We start from the raw sequence: 20,658 nt of genomic DNA, 5'->3' as shown, positions 1-20,658 counted from the left end.
AGCAACCTCTTTGGAATATAATAGTTTTCATTGCCTTGGTGTGAACAGAACGGCATGCTAGACCCAGCATTTTGGCCTTGGGAGAACCAAGGAACTGAAGATACACTGAAGATACACTGCCTGGCTTTATGCTAAGAAAAGCATCACTTGGGTGACCTGTAGTTTTTTTTGTTTGTTTGTTTTATTTGTTTTTTGTTTTTTTGTTTTTTTGGAGAATACCCCAGTGCACTGTCTTATTTGTGATGACATATTATTTTAATAAACAATTTCTTTCTATGCAATAATGGGTCCTAATTTGGATAAAATATTGTATTTTTCACCCAAAGTAGACACCACTGAAGGAAAAAAAATCATGAAAATTTATTGTGCTGTGACTTTAAGCAATGGAAAAGATCAAATTAGAGGGAAGCTTTGAATTGAATTAATAGGACCAGTGTCCCTCTAGTGAAATCTATGCAGAGAATCTAAGTCTATGATGCAGTTGTGGATTACTCTCTACGTTGTTAAGTCTAAAGCCACAGCTTACCAAACTCAATCTTTCTTTAAAAAATTAACTTTGTTTTATTGCAATTATTATGTGTGTACATGTGCATATGTGTACATGTTCTCTCTCTCTCTCTCTCTCTCTCTCTCTCTCTCTCTCTCTCCATGTGTGTGTATAGTGTGTAAATAAGTATGTGAATGTCAGAGGACACTTGGGAGTCAAATTCTGTCCATCTACCAGAGGTTCCAGGGATTGATCTCAGGTCACTGGCCATGGATAACAAACACATTTACCAACTGAGCCATCTTACTAGGCTCATCTTTAACCTTCAAGGGAACAGAGTAAAAAAGGGAACACATCATGCCAGGTTTCAATGAAATTATAACCAAACGCCTTAGTAAAAACTGACTATATACACCCGCTGTTCTCACAGGTCAATCGAAAACAAAATATGCAGACACAGATAGGCATGCAGATACACAACCATTTGCTTGAAAAATATCCAGCAGTTAAAGGAGATAGGTAGAATGCATAAAACAAGTAAACACCGTAATCTTGAATATTATTTGCTGCAGGAAAATGAATCACATTTCCAGTAATTGTAGTTTCGTATTTTCTCCAAATAAAGGAGAAAAGGCAATCACTCAATCGCTCAGAGCTCAGGGACAGATATATTTAAGATATCAGTGTGAGCAACATATGCTTGCAGAGTCAGACGAAAGAGGCAATAGAAATATAAAAGCAAAAATGCCATATCAAGAATGCTATCAGAACTCTTTAATTACTGTGGTGCTAATACGGTCTCTAGGTTTGATGCGATGGCTGCTCTTGGTTGTCAATTCCACAATGCATCTGGGATTAAGTAAAACCCAAGAGGCTGGGTACACCTGTTGGGAATCTTTCTTAATTAAATTATTTGAAGTGCGAAGACCTGTCCATAATCCAGATCTTACTCTGTGGGAGGATCCAAACATAGTCTGAGCCAGACCTTTGGCTGGTCGGCTATGTAAAGGACATGGAAGAAGGAAGCCTTTGCTCTTTGCCTGCTTGCTTTCCTTTCACTGGCGAGTCTGGTGGAGAGACTACTTTTTAGGGATTCTAGTGAATATTGAAGCGCCCCTGAGACATCCAGGCTTGTGGATGTCTACTGGTTTCCTAGATTTTTGTTTTGTTTTGGTTTGTTTTTGGTTGGTAGAAATTTGGACCATAAGTTATGATCATTCTAATAGATACCATATATTTATTCTATCAGTTCTGTTCCTCTAGAGAACCCTGATTGGTGTAGATCGATATCAGCAATTCTTCCAGTCCTCAGGATTAAATATGGTACCTCACATGAGAAACAAGTTCAAATCTCTCTCTATCTGACTTCAGGCTAGTTTTGAACTGGTTTTGATCTACTGTAAGTGAAAGGATATATGATTGGTTGTTGGTCTCCTAAGTCTAGGTGGTAAGCGGTCTTTGGCGCTACCTTTTCCTCCAGCACATGAATGGGCGTGTTGTGAAGATGAGACCACTAATGACTGGAGATGGTGTGAAGAGAGGCCTTAGAAAAAGAATTTATTACCAGTATCGCCTCATCCAGACATCAGACATAACTAAATTTGCTTAACTGAGGGACTGAGTTATTAATCTGATCAGTTAAATAAAACTGACTCATTTAAAGACAGAAAAGGCACTCTTCAGAGCACACGGAACTCCCAGAATTAACAGGAGCCTTTACTGTTGTAAGTGCACAGGTTTCCCAGTAGATCATTAAGCAGGAGCAAAGACTGAAACAATAATTCTCATTTCTTCTACATGAAAAACTGTGCTGAGAACATCATATGTCCTTCCTCATTTCATCTTCAAACCATCTATTTTATCCTCTCTGATGCCGTTGCTCCATGTCAAACCTAGTTTTCATTGAAAAATGGAAATATAAAAGCTTTAAAATTGGATTTCTAGAGATCTTACTTGACCTTTCCCCCAATTTATCTCATCTCATGCCAAGAGAGAGCACTACTTGAAATAAAAATTAAAGCATATCTCTAAATATACATTTCGTATTTGATCTCTATAATCTCTCCCTCCCCTTTTTCTCTCCATAATTCTCATCAATTAATTCCCTACAATATTTTATTATCTATTCGTCCTCCTATGCCAAACATGTTATCTCTTAGATATCAATAACTTTTTGTGAAAATGTACCCAATGTCCAATTAATTGTACCTGCATAAATTTTTCCTACTCTACAAATTACATTTTATGTGTCATGTTTTCCAGGAAGCCTTCATGTGGTTCTCTTTGGTGTCTTTATTTGAATGATTCCCCTCCCAAATTCAGTTAAATTTAATGGCCAACATAATAACGTTAAGAAATGGTACTTATGGTGGTTTGAATGAGAATAGGCTCCACAGGATCATATATTTGCATGTTACTCTTCAGTTGGTGAAACTGTTCAGGAAAGATTAGGAGGTATAGCCTTGTTGGAGGTCTATCATTGGGGGTGGGCCTTGAGATTGCAAAAATGTATTTGGTCTCATTAGTCTCCCTTTCTGCCTCTGTGTTTCTGTCTCTGTGTCTCTGTCTGTCTCCATCTCTGTCTTTTTCTGTCTGTCTGTCTGTCTGTCTGTCTGTCTGTCTGTCTGTCTCTCTCTCTCTCCCTCCCTCCCTCCCTCCCTCTACCATGATGATCATGGACAAACCCTCTAAAACTATAGTTATATAGTTTATAGTTAAACAAGGGGCTGGCAAAATGTCTCAGTGGTTAAGAGCACTGATTGTTTTTCCAGAGGTCCAGAGTTCAATTCCTAGCAACTGAATGGTGGCATACCATCATCTGTAATGGGATCTGATGTCCTCTTCTGGTGTGACTGAAGGCAGCTACAGTGTACTCATAAATAAAACAAATAAATAAATCTTTTTAAAAAACTGTAAACAAAACTCTAGTTAAATGCTTTCCTTTATAAGAGTTGCCTTGATCATGATATATCTCTTCACAGCAATAATACAGTAACTAAGACAGTGTCATTAAGTGAGCAATAAAGAATGTGGGTCATCTCCCTTGTGAATGGGTCTGCCTTAATGTGTTCTTCTGTTACTATGATAAAATCTTCAACAAAAGTAACTTAAAGGAGAAAACATTTATTTTTGCCTTGTGGTTTCAGTTACATGGTTCATTATAGAAGAAAAGTCACAGTGGTGGGAACTTGAGAGAGCTGACCACATTGCATTCATAATCAGGGACAGAAAGCAGTAAAAAACTGCCTCTGGTCAGTTCGCTCTATCCATTTATATAGTCCAGGGAATGGTGCCATCTGCAATGATCTGGTTTTCACACCTCAACTGATTGCCCACAAGCATGCCTAGACCCCATCTCCCAAATAGTTCAGGATCCTGTCAAACTGACAACACTATAAGAACAAGGGCTAAGAGTCCATTTAAACAAGTTTCATACAGCATTGTGCTCACTTTCCCTCTACTTCCTACCACACATGGACATAGCTTCTCTTTCTTGTATATTTCAGCAGTAAGGTATAATCATAGAGTCAGATAATATCCTCATTCGACAACAAATTTATTTGTGCCCTGATCTTGGGGTGCCTAGCCTCCAGAACTATGAGTAGTAAATGTCTGCTTGTCATAAATTACAAATTAACCATTGTATTGTCATAGAAGCACAAACAGGTTAAGGCACTATCAAGGATCTTATCAAACATCCCCTACTTGAGTCACATAGAAGATCAAGCTGGTCGTAGAGTGTTTGTCTAGTAAGAACAAAGCCCAGGGTTCTATCCCTAGAACTACCAACAATAATAATAAAAAATGAAAGAAAAGAAAAATCACATAGGAAATAGTTTATATTATTTAATATAAAATTGGATCTATCTTTCATTTTGAGTTCAGCCTGTTGAGTGTTGAAACAAAATTTTCAAAACTCATTCTCACTCTAATTACTGCTCAATCTGTGGATGCCATTGCTATGTAACCAGGAGCTAGGATCATCCAAACCAAGACCTCCTTATTAAGAGGTGGGAAGCCATTCATGATATCCTTGCTGTATAACACTATCCATAGACTAATTGCCATCTCAACCAGAGCAGGTATGATTACCCACAAGAGACCCTTGGAGTTAAAGCTGTAGTTTAACTTTTCCTCACACAAACAGGAGGTAGGGAAGAGCCTTAGGCTTTACCCTGAGAGTCCAGATACTCAATACCTCTGCATGATCCCATCTCTTTAAGCCTTAGCTGCAGAATTGGTCTTGGGCAGTACTGTGGACTAAAGAGAGTAGGTTATCTGAAAGTAGAACTGTTTCTATTAGCTTTGGGGAAGCCATCACTAATCATTAATGTGCTGCTTAGGTCACCAGTGCTTTTCTAAATAAGCCCAATAAACTCAGTAGTTCAACAAGGCACATGGGTGAAATAGTTTCGTCCATCTGTTGCTCATGCTCTATCTGGGGTGAAGAAATATTTGTTCACATTTCCCAGGAAACACTAACATGATTGTACAAACTTGCACCCCTCTTATTCAACTGATTATAATACATCTCAACTTTCTAAAACAGTTAGGTTGAGTCTGTTCATATTTTTTCTAATCTCAGTGGATACCACCCTAATTTAAGCCATAATTGTTTTCCTTGCAAACATTCACAGGGTCCTCCCAATGAGCCTACCTTCATCCCTTGCCCTACAGCAATCTGTTCACTCAAGTTAGAATTATCTTGCATGGCAATTGGGTATTTTAATGTCTTGGATACTACTCTTCATTAAAGGGAAAGTCCTATATCACTGAAGCTGGACGACCCACAGGATACCAACCTCCTCTTTTCAGTTACTTATGGGGCATGGCCTGCTACTCCCGTCCCCCGACTAAGGTTTTTCCAAGCATGAGATCTCTACATAGGGTAATCTATTTTTCTTGTTTGCCCATGGTTTTACTTTCTCATTTTTCTAGAATTAGTTAAGCCATCTGCTCCTAGAGAAGTTCTCAGAACCATAAATATAATGTAAGCCACTAATCATCCTTTCTTAAGAAAAGACTGTTCCTTGTCCAGTAATTACCAGAATCTTGAGTAAATATTTATTTTTATGTTCTCTTATTTAATGTGTCTACTCTCCTAGGACTACATATTAGAAGGCAGCAAGGAGTCTGACCAAGGAATGACAATTAATGTTACTAGTACTTAGTGGAATTTAAATATTACTTCTTCAAAACTTAGTACTTAGAGAGCAATTCCCGAGAAGGGCTATGCATGCTGTAAAACATGTCCTTTGAAAGAAGGCGATTTTTTAGTGGTACAACTCCTCAGAGCTAGATGTGTGATCTGTACTTCCCAGCACAGAAGTGAGTTACAGCTCCTTTTTCCCTCTTTGTTTTACAAGAATGGTTCAGCACCAGGTATCAATTAAGGTTCCAACAGATGACTGGCATACCTTTTTGCCCAGAAAGACACTGTTGCAATGTTTCTTAGCTGAAATCCTGGAGCAGGTTTCTGAATGTACTATCTACTATCTATAAAAGAATCATACAGATGTGATAGATAGGTGGATTCTGATGGGAAGACACACTATTAAAGGTGACTTCTCTCCTTTGCGTTTTAGCTTTCTGAATCATGTCTGCCAGCTATGTAGGAAAAGAACTTGAATTTCATATCGCATGGTCCATCTTTTCCTACCATCCATTTTCCCAAGAGATTTTGTCTACCTGTGAGTATAGTTGCCTATAGCAGATACTTTTCATGCTGCTTCTGGGTACCTGGATATGTTGGCACATTTTGAAAATTATTAATGATTAGGATTGGAGACCATCATACCCAATTAAGCCAAGATGATACTGGCACATAACCCACATTGTGTGTTTTTATCCAAATATGATCAATTTGTGGGTGAAATACTAGAACCACCCAGGACTGAAGCATCACACAAAAATTGCCTGTCTGATTGAGTCCAAACCTAGGAATACTTTTAATTTAGTTATTCTGCAATACATTCAAGGATGTAATCACTCTTTAGCACATCAACATCAAGGTGTGTGCAAACAACTCCACAGAGAATTTCAACAATGAAGATGGCGCTAATTCCAAATGTTCTCTGAATAATAATGTCAAGTCTCTCAGTAATTCTGTGGATCCCTCTGGGACATGTCTATTAAAAGATCAACTTTAATGGAATCATCACTGTGAGCCCCTTGCTGTTTCTATGTGCTCACTTTTCTCACTTCTCTGTAATTTCCCCGTACCCTCTCATTCTTTCTTTTACTCATACCCATAATATTTGTTCAATTGGATTGCATAAAATTCTCAGTGTCTAGAACTTTCATATTATTTCAGAAAATTACAATCATTTTTACAATAAATGATAGGGTGCGGAGAGATGGCTCATCTTTCAAGAGTACTGCATGTTTGTGTGTGTTGGGGGGATTGAAACACACAGAGAGACGAGAGATGGACAGAGAGACAGAAAGAGAGACAGAGATACACAGAGACACAGAGACACAGAGACAGAAAGACATAGAGAGACAGAGAAGTGCTTTTCCTTTCTGGTTTGGAATTCGGTTCCTTCAAGTGTGATGATTAGTGTTCATTGACAATATCCAACCATGTTCTCATGCATCAGAATAGATATTTTAGGCCTTTGTTTTATTTAACCTTGAATTCTAGAATCAATAATGCTTAAAACACAGGTGGAGGTCACGATCCAGGTAGCTTGACTTCTCTTGTTTGGACATCTGGTTCATTCTCTATCTCCTTTGTTCAACACTCATAGATTAAACTGGCAGCATCAGGACTCACCATAAAAATTATGCATTGTTTTCTTGACCTCTTTATAGATTTAAAGTATGTGAATTATTATTTAGTGGCTGCCTAAAGAAACAAATTGAAAACAAATGTATCCAACCAAAATATGTCAATGAGAGAATTTATACAGGATTCTGGACTCTTCTCCATTCATGATGCTACTAATAATTTGAGTGGTAGTTACCTCATAGAATGCTTAGATGTACAAAAGTTGTTCACATATTCTAGGTGTAAGAATTAGGTGAGTCATCATATTAATATTGCTATCTCATTTTATAGGTGAGAAAAATAGAGCCAAACATGTCAAATAATTTCTACATGTTCTATATAATCAATCATGCAAATGCCTATGTGGTTCCATGGGAAAGATAGACCAGTGGCAGATAATCGGCCAGTAGATGTATGAATATCTTTGATGATTGAACTGTTCACTATCTGAGGATTCATGAAACCACCCTTAGAGTTCGGAAATTCTTTCCATTGTATGTAATATGAAAATAAGGCAGTGTATGTTGAAATGTTAGCCACTGTCCACTTATTCAATAGTGTGTGTGTGTGTGTGTGTGTGTGTATGCATCTATGTTAAGTACAAAGAATGATAGTAGCTTGCTGAATCTGTTTTGGCCATGGCAGGGATGCTGTTATTATGGTTCCAGCCCCTGGAACAGAGCCAGCAGAATGTAGAAATCCATGAGTGTCAATAGCTGTTGTGGGTGTAAGGCTTGTTTGTATAACAAAATGTATACATTTTATTTCATGTTCATCCTTTGGGAAAATTTCTCCCTGCCAAAGTTATTGGGGAATGTTCTCCCTGCCAAAGTTATTGGGGAATGTTCTCCCTGCCAAGGTTAATGACTCCATGATAATTAGAAACAGCATGAGTTCAGGAGTTGGGGGTATGTCTATTTCTTAGCAAAATGCTAAACACTGAGCACCTTTAGGATAGCACTTAAAACTGTGGAAAAGAACTCTGAAAGCATGAGTTCAAAAATATGCAATTTCATAACTCCAAAAATATAAAGATACAATATGAATTGTATAGGGGCTTCACAGATCTAAAAGAACAGAGGTAGATGCACTATGAGACAGCTTGTGAGAAAGATCCTAAGGAAGGAAATAGATTTATGGAGTATCGATCTCAGGGCCAAATCCCACCCAGTTAAGTTTTTGTTTGTGCTTATGACAGCAGGCAGATTCCTGATTCCAAGGACAGCATGGGTGCCAGACCCAGTCATGGTGGTAGGAATAGTAATTTCAGGGCAGAACCCCAACCAGCTAGCTTATTGTCTGTGCTTAATAAAGTTAGGCAGATCTCTGATTTCTTTTGCAATGTTAAAAAAATAATGTTCTTGCTGTCTCTTTCTAAGAATCAAGGGGCTGTAGTCATGTTGATTCATGGGATAATCAAAAGAGAACCTGGGTAGTGACTGAATTGATATGTAATAAAAGACTGGGCTTTTGATCTGCAAGAGATGAGCTATTCAGACAATGCTATCTCATGAAGAACATAGTGCAGTCTAGAAAGCTGTCTTAGGTGGAACATAGGCCATCAGCTTGTATCCCATGATTTGACTTTGTGTTGTTTGTTTTGCTGTTCCCATATACCTCTTCCTCAGAGCCCCTCTCTAAGCTGAGGCTGGTCCTTGGCATTAGTTATTGGAAGTAATCAAGTGGGTCGAAATAGTCCCTAGTAAGCAAATGACTGTAAGACAATATGAATTAGTCTGAAGTATGACAAAAAATTTTGCATGGAGCAATTAAAGTTCTTTCCACACAGATGTAAGAACTAACTTTTTCAGTAGATATCAGGAGTGTGGTTTGATTGAAGTATGTGTGCTCCATGGGTCAACTGCCGTGGTTGTGGGAATCAAGTCAAATGTCCATGACAGATGAGGAGATGAAGAAGCAGAGCACAGAATGGTGCATTCAGAAAACTAGAAACATAACATAACCACAATAAGCATTGAGAATGCAATAGTGAGAGAGGGGCTGGGAGGGGTGGCACTCATAACAGCTTTTAAACCATGATAAGAATTTTAGACTTTCCCCTGTATCTTACGCAGAAAGTTGTGGGGCAATCACAGTCAGTTTGTATATTATAAAGATTCCTCAGGCAGCACTGTGGAAGATCACTTGTGGAAGGAAGACGAGAAATTTGGAGTCAAAATAGGTGAAAAGTTATTTCAGTCCCAGTAAGAGACAAAGAGAACTGTGCCAGGTTGCCCTCCTCACATTTCTCTTGAAGACAATATAAGAATGTCAAATATTGAATGAATGTAAAGGTGAAAGCAATTTGAGAAGCTTAGAAAAATAATGGTGGCTTTGACAAAATGTGGCTCACTGATTAAATGCTCTTCGTGAGTGAAGGGAGACATTTAAAACCGTAGATTGCAGACTACAGCAATGAGGAGCAGGCAGTGAGGTCCGTTCATATGGAATGTTTGAGGAGTCTGTGTTTTGGGAGTGACCAGTGAGTTAAGCTTTGGATATGTTGCCTTCAACGCATTTGAGCAATTGAAATGGGATCATCAAGTAAGGTGTTCTTCACTTCCCTCGAACTCTGTCGGATGATGGCATACACTGAGAAATTATAAATGTATGTGTGAAGTACAAACACATAAAGGATGGTTGAAAGGATGACACACAATGACAGAAGAGGTGAAATGGAGAGAAGACCAAGGAGGGAGACCTGACAACAATGAACTGGAAAACAGAGGAGGGCATATAAGGGAAGAAGCAGGTTGGTGCCTGCAGGGAGACTGAGCAAACCCTAGACAATAAAGCTACATATCAGTCTCCCTGGGTACCGGCCAGTGTCCAGGGGAAATAGACAAAATCTCTTCCCATGATGAAACAGCATGCTTTTAGCCTATTTTTCTGAACATTATAATGTGTATGCCTGATGTTAAATCTTCAAGGATATGTTATTTTTCTTTTTAAGTTTCATCCTATATTGACAAATAAAACAAGCAGGGATTAAAATGGTCTCACAAAATTGTTTTAGTTTTTAATTTTTGAAAGCAAGAATTACACTAATGTTGGTTCAGATCCAATTATTTATACAGAGAGAGAGAGAGAGAGAGAGAGAGAGAGAGAGAGACAGAGAGACAGAGAGACAGACAGAGAGGCAGAGACAGAGAGACAGAGACAGAGAGACAGAGACAGAGACAGAGAGAAAGAGAGTGACATATATATATATGTATATATATATATGTATATAAATCCACACCTTTAAAATGGAGTTCAGAATAATTTTGAGCTTTTCAAAATGGTCCATTTCATCATCCCAGAAAACGAATAACCACGAGGACATAGATGGCTAAGACAACATTTAGTGACCCTGAAATCTGACTCATCAGGTTCAAATTCCAATGCTGCACTTCCTGGCTTTATGACTGGCCAATTGTTGGTCCTCTGTACATATTTTTTATTTTTGCTTTTAGCATGGGGGATACTGATCTCACACAGCTAATCAATTCCTGCTTGGTACAATGTCTGCATGTAAAACTTCAATAACTATTAACCAAAAAAACTCCAAAAGAACACTTGACTGCTGTGTGTCAGATCTTACATTCTAGCCTGGTTGTACCACTGACAAACAGAGTGAATAAAGAAAGATTCACCACGTAGAAAATTCCATAGAGCTGAAATTCAGCAGCTCTGTCCTGAGTGTTGCTTTCACAATGTGAGCACTGTAAGCGCAGTGTTATATACAAAACCCCATAATACCACACTAAAGAAGTAGTTCCTATTCTTCTGGTTATGATAAGACTCCGCATGCCTACATGAATGCACATCTGTACAAACTTCTGTATCACAACATTTGTGGTGTAGTAACAGGAAAAAAAAGTCCATTCTTACTTTTTTATAACCTCACAAGTAATCACATGAGGAACATAGCTCTGAGGTCATCCAGGCATTTTTACATGCATTGTTTTAAAGGCAGAATCTGTCATTGAATCACAGTGAGTCACATTTCAATATTCACTCACAGTTATTGGACAATGTACAAGGTAATCTATACTACGGAGGTTTCTATGCATTTCAACAGTTAACTTTTCTTCCATATAAGCAATGCAGCTCTTAGTGCTTACAATGATTGCAGTCTTTTCCAAGAAAACTTCCTATGTTCTTAAGCATAATCGATATCTACCTCGGAGCATTTGGGTTTTCAACACCTTCTCTTGTTGAGCAATCAAAACAAAGTTTAACCTATCTTTGTTTTGTTTCTTTTCTCTCAATTGTACTGGAAAAAAACCTTATTTTATGAGTGAATAGGCAGTTGTTCTGAAGATCAAAAATATTACACAGGCTGAAGGAACGCCCATTCAGAGCCTGTCCCACATGTGGCCCATACGTATACAGTCACCAAACTAGATAAAATGGATGAAGCAAAGAAGTGCAGGCTGACAGGAACCGCATGTAGATCTCTCCTGAGAGACACAGCCAGAATATGGCAAATACAGAGGCGAATGCCAGCAGCAAACCACTGAACTGAGAACAGGATCCCCATTGAAAGAATCTTAGAAAGGACTGAAAGAGCTTGAAGGGGCTTGAAGAGACCCCATATGAACAACAATGCCAACCAACCAGAGCTTCCAGGGACTAAGCCACTACCTAAAGACTATACATGGACTGACCCTGGGCTCCAACTACATAGGTAGCAATGAATATCCTAGTAAGAGCACCAGTGGAAGGGGAAGCCCTTGGTCCTGCCAAGGCTGGAACCCCCTGAACGTGATTGTTGGGTGAAGGGTGGTAATGAGGGGAGGATGGGGAGGGGAACACCCACATAGAAGGGTGGGGGTGGGGGAGGGAGATGTTGGCCTGGAAACCGGGAAAGGGAATAACATTTGAAATGTAAATAAGAAATACCCAAGTTAATAAAGATGGAAAAAATTAAAAAAATACTAACTTTTAACATAAAACCTTGACACTCAGATTAAAAGAGAATGCTCTTATAGGAGCGTGGAGCCGAACACCAGTGTATATCACCGCAGAATAATGATTCAATTGTTTCATTATGTGATTTGATTTAAACAATTGGCAAGTTGATAGGTAAATATCAACTGGTGCAAGGCCATGATGATAGTACGGGATGTCCAGTCGGAAGAACATTCAATGAGGCAGAGAGGGGATAGGGGAGAAACCAGAGTGACCTAGCAGAGGCACTCTGGAAGGAACACTGGGACATAGGTTGAAACACATCTTTGAATGATCAATCCTCAGAATCTTTTTGTCAAAGCTTGCCTGAGGAATACAACTACCATGCTAGCCTAACAGGTCAGAGAGACAGGTGAAGTATGGCAAGAGTTATTAGATACAGGTGACTACACAGACCAAGGGAACGTGAGCTGCTCCCCGCCCCCCAGAAGCTGCCATGGAGATTATGAGCATCTGACATCTGTATCTCTTGAGTGACTCCAAAGGATAGGACTTTTTAAATTATGATATTTTTTGAGAATTTCATACATGAGTACTGTTCTGACATCATGCCTAGCCTTTTCCAACCCCTTCTGTGTTTCTCACTTCCTCAAATTCATGACCTCTTCTATAATTATTACTGCTATATATAAAATCTGGATTTTTATGTGACTTTTCAACCTTCAAAGACCATGAACACCTTCATTTGTGCTTCAAAATACACAAAAATGGAGGCGATTTTATTACCTAGACACATGAAAGGCAGCTTTCCTAGAACTTCAAGTATGAGATGTGAAGCATAGAAATCGAGGCTCTCAGGTAACTGCCAGCACATATGGCCCCAATTCAATGTGAAAATGTATGAACATGCCCAACCACCGGACTGCTCTGATGTGGAAGCTCACCTGTCTTCTTATCTCGTGATTCTAAAGCAAACTTTCTAAAGCGCAAGAAAGGTACCCTTGTTCTGAAATAAGAATTCTGTCTGAGGTGGTCTTGTTTTCTTATATTTTTGGTTGTGAGCCTAGCCTTTAACGGCTGAGCCATCTCTCCAGCCCAGGTCTTGTTTTCTTCATGAGGTCCATCTCTTGAATGATCTAATCCTCTCCAGAACTTCTCATGCTTTCATTTTAAATCGTCGATTGTCCAATAGTTTCTCATAACCCTTGGCTCTTTACAATATACCCCTCAGGGGATAAGCCAATGGATGTGTGAATGGGGCCAATTTCAAAGTCAACTTAAATCGGTCACATTTAGAGTCATTGTTCTTGAGATTATTTATAAGATTGTTTGACTTGATATAAAAGGGAATAGAGGCGGATATAGAGCATTGCCACATGAGATGCTCTGCTGCCTTTTTCTTTGGCTCTTGATTCTTAGATCTTCTTAGGGCTCCTGCTGCTCCCCAGGTCTTCAATTCAGACCTTTTATGAAGAGAAAGTTTTCCCTTCCTTCACTGGGTTGCAGGAAGTAAAACAGTGCGATTTTGGCACCTTGACAATGTTCAGAAGTTGATGTGGGTCCTTCTGGTGGGATCCTGTGAGATTGCAAAGGATAATGGAAGAACTGGAAATCTAGGTTGCTCAGCCCAATCAGAAAAAGGGGCGAAAATAGGAATGACTGGGAGAAAAGTAAACATTGGGCTGCAACTTCAGGAAAGTGTTTCAAAGGAGCCATTAGCATCCTGCTCAGGAGTTGCTGAGGCCTTTTTAGCCACATTCCTCTAACCTCCCACTTTTACATATAGATAACTTGCCTCCTTTGGGCAAAACCCTTGATAACTAGTCATTAAAACTCTTCCAAACAAAAAGTAAATTTTGAAACCAGCAGTTCTATCTGTCATGGGGCACAGGAAAGAGAAGTTGAAGAATCCTTTGACCTGCACAGGAAGCTGTTTTATTGCATTTAGGGAACACAGGAAGAGAAAAAGAGAGAAAATATTTTCCTTTTCAGCAGCCATGAAATCATACAGGTTTTTACTATGTGCCAAGTGTCTGTCACTGTTGCTTTCCTTTGGTGGAAGGCATTTGACTCATTGCTCCAAGGGGGATATTAAAAAGCAACACAGCAGGGGACACTGGGAAAGGAAATTAAAAGGGATCTTTGTCTTCTCCTCATCTTCTTCCTTTTTTCTCACACTGTACTTGGGGAGCCCATGGCTCTTAAGGAGCAATGCTGTTTGTGGCACCTCCACACGATTCCATGTTATCGGTCATCTGGGGAATGAACTCAGCACCTCTGAAAAGGATTTCTCTTAGCAGCAATCTTCGAAAGAGCCCAAAACAATAAACACAAACACTTTGAAGTTTATAATGCTTAGCTTATTAAACCTGGATGGAAGTACCATATAGTTCTATTAAATTCCAAATAATTCACTATAATGTACTTGGTCAATGGTGCTTGGACTATTAGAATGAGTTAATGGGGAGTTGATTTGGCAAATTTGTAAAATGAACCAGGATTAAGTCTGTTTCTTCCGGGAATTCCCAGCACCATTACTATCTCCATTGTACCTTTCCTAGACGACTTAGTGCAAAATAAAATGTCATAGCCCCAAATGCATAGTTGAGTTGAAGCCAAACCAAGCCTAGAATATTAATCCCTCATTTTAAGGAATATTTTGTAAATACTGATTATCACATTTCTCTGATTTAAAAAGTAACATTCCTTGCTTCACAACTTAACATCGGTGGCATACTACAACTGCTTCATCATTTAGGGTCAAGTGGATCCACAAACAAAACCAATTATTTCCAGAGAAGATAATCATTATTTAATCATCTCATGGGAATGATGTTCAAAGCCATGAGCAGCTAAAGCTAAAAGCATGTAAAAGGATAATAGCAATATTCTGACTACTTGTAGGGCTCTTGGTACTTCTCCATCAAATTGGATATAGATTTAAATGCCCCAAAAGGATGATGGTAAAAATCACCACTTTACCCCCTATAATATTTAGTGTTCTGGAAGTCTACAATCATGTGACATCCTTATGGGTTAGGCAGGAGTTAAGTCACTTAAACTCTTCTGCCCTTGCCTTAGTTCCATGGCTTTGGGGAAATGCTGTAATCATTCTGTAAACTGATAATCATTTCCCATGAAGATTAAGACAGGGTTAGATAGAGTATGATCTATGTATTTGAGGTTTCCATATTTCTGTATTTGACTAGCAGCTGTTAGAAATTGTTTGGCAACAATAGGAGCTGGATTTGGTGACTTGTGCCTATGGTTCCATGATTCAGGATCCTGAGGCAGGAAGATCCTGAACTATAGGCCAACCTGGACTCCATGGTGAATTCTAAATCAGCCTGGGCTACAAAGTAAGGTGATAACAACCACAAAAACTTGTGCCTGCTCCAGACATGTGCAGACTTTTCTTACTGTTGCCATTTCCAAACAACAGTATTTATATGACATTTACATTGTGGTAGCTACTGTAGAACTATAGGTAATTTAAAGAGGAGGTATCTAGGTTACATTCAAAATTGTCATTTTATTTAAGGGACTTGAATCTCCCTGTGTTTTGGCATGGGGTTCCTGGAGGGCACCAGAGGACAAACTATTTGAGAGTACTTGGTAACACCGTGGTTCTCAAGTCATGGAGCACATGAATTTGGTCTCTGCACAGAAAGTCTACACAGGGATACGGAAAAAGAACTGACAAGCTGTGTGAAGCGGAGTACGGAATGAAATCAAGACCTTATGAAGCACAGAAGAAAGGGTTAAAACTTTCCTAGGTGCGTGATTATTAGAAGCCTTTAATCAGAGGTAGCATATGGACGCCTCTGAAATGCAGCTCTACTTCCAGATGTTTCCTCTTGCCCACACATGATTTTTAAAAGGTAAACCACTTCCCACCCTAAAAAATAAAACGTTTTGAAACAAGATGATGACTTTCTTCTGTTTTGAAAGAGTACGTATCCGTATCTGAAGGCCAGCCTCTGCTTGCTTCTTTGGATGGACCATTCCCTGTATTTGGTGAATTTGCCAGCTCCGCCTCCTGCATATACACACACAGCTTTTCCACTCAAAGAATTCCTTTATGTAAGGTTCATGGATCTGTGCTTTGATCATAAGAGTTTCCTTGCCCAGTGTAATGCCAGCAGATGTGACATCAACTGTGTGCTTGGGTGTTTGGCTGAACTCAGTGTCTGTGTTATTTGACAGGAGAAGGCCATGTGTCAGGAGGTGCCTGATGTTAGATCTCAAGTGAGCTGGGGATCAACAAAAATGGAGTGGGCTGAGCCTTTCCTAGAGTGACCCATCCTCTCAGGCAGAGCTACTTCAGCAAATCTTGAATAAAATGAAGCCTGGTTGTTACAGATGCGGAAGTTGGGAAGATGTGCTACCCGGCATCTTGGTATCCGTAGCTACAGCTACACTGCCTCATTGTTTCTCTCCATTTCTGCCTGCAGGTTTCTCTTCCTGTTGAGTGTTGGGAGCAAAGTGGAAATAGAAAAGCAGTCAGTGATAGAATATGAGATGACTAGGGGTGAGGCAATCTCTGTGATGGTCTAACTCCATTTCTTCATTTTCCAAGTGAACTCAGTATTAAAGCCCAGTTCCAACTTTTTTAAGACATAATCAGGTATGGAAAAGCTAGGAACACCCACTTTGAATTTGATGTAGGAAAGCTGCTTTCAACCTTTATTAAATTTAAACAAAGACAAGATAAGAAAGCCATGGGGATTTCTCTCCTCTATGTAATTAAACTCATGATTTGGTTTGTGCACATATAGGAATATACATGTATGTCCACACACAAGGTCTTCCACTGAGGGTAGTCAGAAATCAGTGAAAACTACACGCTTTCCGAATTCACAAACAATGTCTTTGACGGATGAGATTCCTAAGCTTAAAGCTTCCTGACTTTCTTTAGTTCTTACACATTCATTCTCAAGTGGAAATGTTGGAATCCTTCCAGACTGTGTAGCAGAGGACAGAGAAGCCTTGCTATTTTCTGCAATATTTTCTTCATTGCTACATTTTGGAATCACATCATTTTGTAGTAGTTTTATTGTTGATTACATAGATGTCTTTATTTCATATCTTTCTTACTTATCTTACTTTCTTTTTGGACAAGAGTCAACTCCCACATATAATATTGGTTGACAAATAGTAGCTACTTGAAGATTCTTTTTTAAGAGTTAAGCATTTCATGTTGACTTTAGAGGATGAAAAATCTTGTTGAACATAGAAGCAAACTAATCTAAGGATTATGAACATGTTGGGCAAATACTGGTAAGAGATTTCCCTCACTTCCGGCTGAGAACAAGAAGCAAAGAAAAAAAATATATACAATTAAATTTATCTGGTGACGAACTTCAAATGACGATCAGAGAGAAAAAGAGTTGGAAAATGTCAACAGGTACTGTAAAACTCTGGAAGTTTCCAGCTGTGAAGATGAATACACGCAAACATGATAGTTGGCTAGGAATGACTTCATCTTCTAGGAAAGAATGAAAAGATAAAAGGTGAAGGGAGGGAAGGAGGGATGGAGGGAGAGAGAGAGAGAGAGAGAGAGAGAGAGAGAGAGAGAGAGAGAGAGAAGAGAGGAGGAGAAGGAGAGGGGGAAGAGGAAGGGGAGGGGGGAAAGAAGAGAATGAAAAGTACTCAAAGGTAAAAGGCATTCCAGAGAATCCAGGAAGGTTCAGAAAGCCTTGCCTAATGCTTCACACAAGTCCTTCATTTAGGAAAGAACAGCTCACATATCCTAAGTTTCATGCCCAATGCCAACATTTTTAAAAATACAGGAGGGGAAATGGTCTTTCACTCAGACACTTTACTATTGTCTTGCCAAGAAACCATTGCAACAAATCTGTGGAATCCCCAAGAATGTGCTGTAGGTGGCATTGTCTGGGATAGACATGAACAGACTGAAATGGTACTGCACTACTGAATTCTTATGGAACATCAGAGGAGTTCTGCTTTTCCTCCCAGAAGATGATTAATACAAGTTTATTAAAATGTGCAAGACAAACCATAAAATGCACTGTCTCCCTGTGTGGAGAAACTCTGAATTTCTGTTACTTTGAAAACATAATCATAAAAAAGAAAAAGTCGGCTTCTCTTCTTACTTAATTTTCTCCATCACCAAACTGTATACAAATTCTTTGCAGCTTCTCCTGTGAGGAGTCTAAGCCTTCTAGGAGGAGCCTAAGCAGTCTTTCTTTTGTTTGGGTTTGGTCATGGGACAGCCCTCGTTCAGTCAGACTGTAGCAAACAACGTGGTGTTACTCAAACAGCTTTTGCACACTGGGGGTTGCCGTCCTGTGAGATGGCTCCCTTTTCCTACCATGTGGATGAACTTGTGCCGGCTAAGTGGAGAGAAGCACACCATCTGGAGAGACCTCCCAAGTTGAAAAATGTATGGTACATTGAATATTTATTTTCAAGCCACTGTAGCACAGTCATGTGGCTTGTTATAGAGCAGGAAACAGCTACTATGCTGTCTCAGGTGAAGAGTACTTTAATTGATGTTTGCGCCACTAACTATCTAGGGTGAAATGGCAGGCAAGTCTTTCTTGAGGGGTTCATAAAGCTTGACTCTGAAGACGTGTTTTTCTGACCTTTCATCAGTAGATATGCACAACTACACAAACTTTTAAAAGGATCTCCCTACCAGACAGCTAAGAAACTGAGATTGGTGAGCATCATTACCGTGAGTAGAAAACGGTAGATTTGTTAATAGAAACTTGATTTCTTTTTGACGATTGCCAATGTTATTGCACTGTTTATGAAATAACCAATTACTGAAGGAAGGCATATAACAGAGAATAGAAACTGTTCAATTTCTGAATAGGAGTATTAAGTCCTAGAGTTGGAAGATGAAAGTTCCCCCCGTTAAAGTTCCTTATTCCAAAGGAAGAATGTTGAGTGCTTTGGTGATAAGGAAAGCATCAATGGGAATGGAGCTGATGGAAACGGCTTGTGATGGGCAGAGCTTTGCTCCTCAAGAATAGATGTCTAATTCAAAAGTTCACTAAAAATTATCAAATTACATAGACCCACAAAGAGACCCATGCTTGTCTGCTAGGAAAGAAACAAAACAATGGGAAAAAAGAATACCCTGATAATTGCTTTCATAGTTGTTTATATTTATGTTCCATCCACTTCAATTGAAACTATAAAGCATACTCATACTTGTATGTTTTCTGAGTTTTGCCCCAATATTGAGAAGTCATGCTGAATATGCACACTATCTTCTGCCTACGTAAACAGTCGCATGTTGATGTCTGACATGCCTGCCTTCCTATGTATTTGTTGTAAACATTCCCTTTATTTCAATTTTGGAATCTTAAAGCACTGGGTTTTTCTCTTCTTTTAACATAAGAAACAAATCACTAGGTTCAGACAGTATAAGCAAATATTAAATACAGAACCTGAAACTTACTCCCATCAAAATAAATTCACAGTATTGTATGTGAAAGTCTCCATGCGTTTGCAGAACGCAAAGCACTGAGCTATCATGAGCGCTTCTGTAATACAAGTGAGATCACATGCCATTGGTGAGTGGAGTCTTCAGGATGACCCGTGAATCACAGCGCACGTTTTTAATAGGTGAAATCAGTTGAAAAGATTTCCAAATCAGAACCGGCGGGAATACAGTGCTTGAGCTGGCAGTAGTAGCCTGTTTGCCTATGCTGACCGATAATGATTATTAAGTGCCAGCAATCACACACAGGGTCCACTTTCTGAGGTTTGCACTAGCTCGCCTACTTTGGTCTTTCTTGCTGAGATCAATACCACAGATATACATAAATTGGGTGGGGTTGTGAGGGAAAAGATTTGTTTTAGCTCAGAGGTTTTGTTGAGAGAACCCATGGCAGATGCTCTAGGGGCTGGGGGTAGAGCCGGATGCAGGAACTCAGGCAGAGTCCACGGAATTGCTTCATCTGTTTTGTTCTCAAGCTACTTTCTAATACAGCCAGGTCCATCTGCCTAGGGATGGTATGCCCTACAGTGGACTGGCCCTTCCCTTATGAACTAGTAATCAAGAAAAGTACTTTGGTTGTATGTATCTAAGGGAGGCAATTTCTCAGTTGAGTGTGTCTCCCTTTCCAGATGAGTTGACTATTACATCAGCTAACAGGTGAATAGGAGTTGGTACTGAAGGCCAAAGGCAGGAGTCCTCAGAGAGTACAGGACTGTGCTAAAATGCAGATGACAGAGATATCACAAGGGGTTTGGGTTTTCTAAGGTCTACTTAGCAAGTCCCCAGGGAGCTCTCTCATTTGCTGTCACTCCCCTCCAGGACAGGTCACATTCTTCATTACTATGATTGGCATAAAAGACAGGCTGAGTCAGCAGAACCCATGAGAGCCTGGACCGAGAGCTACCAGCAAGGTCTTACCTCTGCTTCTTCTACTGGCCACAGCAAGTCACGTGGCCCAACCTAAGATCAGAGTAATTAGGAAACCATCATCCCCTGATCTAGCAGGAGGAACTCTAATTACACAAGGTCCAT

At 39.4% G+C, this 20,658-nt stretch overlaps 1 protein-coding gene across 9 annotated transcripts in view; it reads right to left on the bottom strand.

Moving 5' to 3' along the window:
- The window catches only part of Macrod2 (mono-ADP ribosylhydrolase 2), a 2,026,216-nt gene that overhangs the window by 317,923 nt on the left and 1,687,635 nt on the right, over nt 1–20,658 (bottom strand).

This window comes from Rattus norvegicus, chromosome 3 (genome assembly GCF_021556685.1).
Source record: "Rattus norvegicus strain SHRSP/BbbUtx chromosome 3, alternate assembly SHRSP_T2T, whole genome shotgun sequence".
NCBI classification, from domain to species: Eukaryota; Metazoa; Chordata; class Mammalia; order Rodentia; family Muridae; genus Rattus; species Rattus norvegicus.
Note: the sequence above shows the minus strand (reverse complement) of the source record. Positions and strands in the feature narration are given on the sequence as shown.